Source organism: Penaeus monodon, chromosome 25 (assembly GCF_015228065.2).
Source record: "Penaeus monodon isolate SGIC_2016 chromosome 25, NSTDA_Pmon_1, whole genome shotgun sequence".
Lineage (NCBI taxonomy): Eukaryota > Metazoa > Arthropoda > Malacostraca > Decapoda > Penaeidae > Penaeus > Penaeus monodon.
The window spans coordinates 6,413,289-6,413,569 of record NC_051410.1 but is presented as its reverse complement, the minus strand read 5'-3'; the positions used below and the strand labels follow the sequence as shown (position 1 = coordinate 6,413,569).

Here is a 281-nt window from a genome sequence, read left to right as displayed (position 1 = left end):
TATCTTTAAATCGGGTTAGCTTAAACTCTACGGGGACGAGAGCCATGTTTCATCTATAAAATGACGGTATTCTATTCTGCGCTTAAATCTGGGATTATTTTCTGCCTGATTGACGCGCAGTACATATGCACTAGATGAATGATTGGACAAAAGCAACTTTTTATTATGAAAATGCGTTTCGAAAGTTTCCTGATGACCGAATCAAATTTATATATAAGGTTTTCTTAATTGTTCCTCGAATACCAACGGTATTTCATTTATTGATAGCATTAACCAATAAT

General features: G+C 34.2%; 1 protein-coding gene across 1 annotated transcript in view; it reads left to right on the top strand.

Annotated features, from left to right (window-relative positions):
• Positions 1-281, top strand: part of LOC119589512 (peroxiredoxin-2-like) — a 14,256-nt gene that overhangs the window by 712 nt on the left and 13,263 nt on the right. The gene's annotated exons all lie outside the window — the stretch shown is intronic.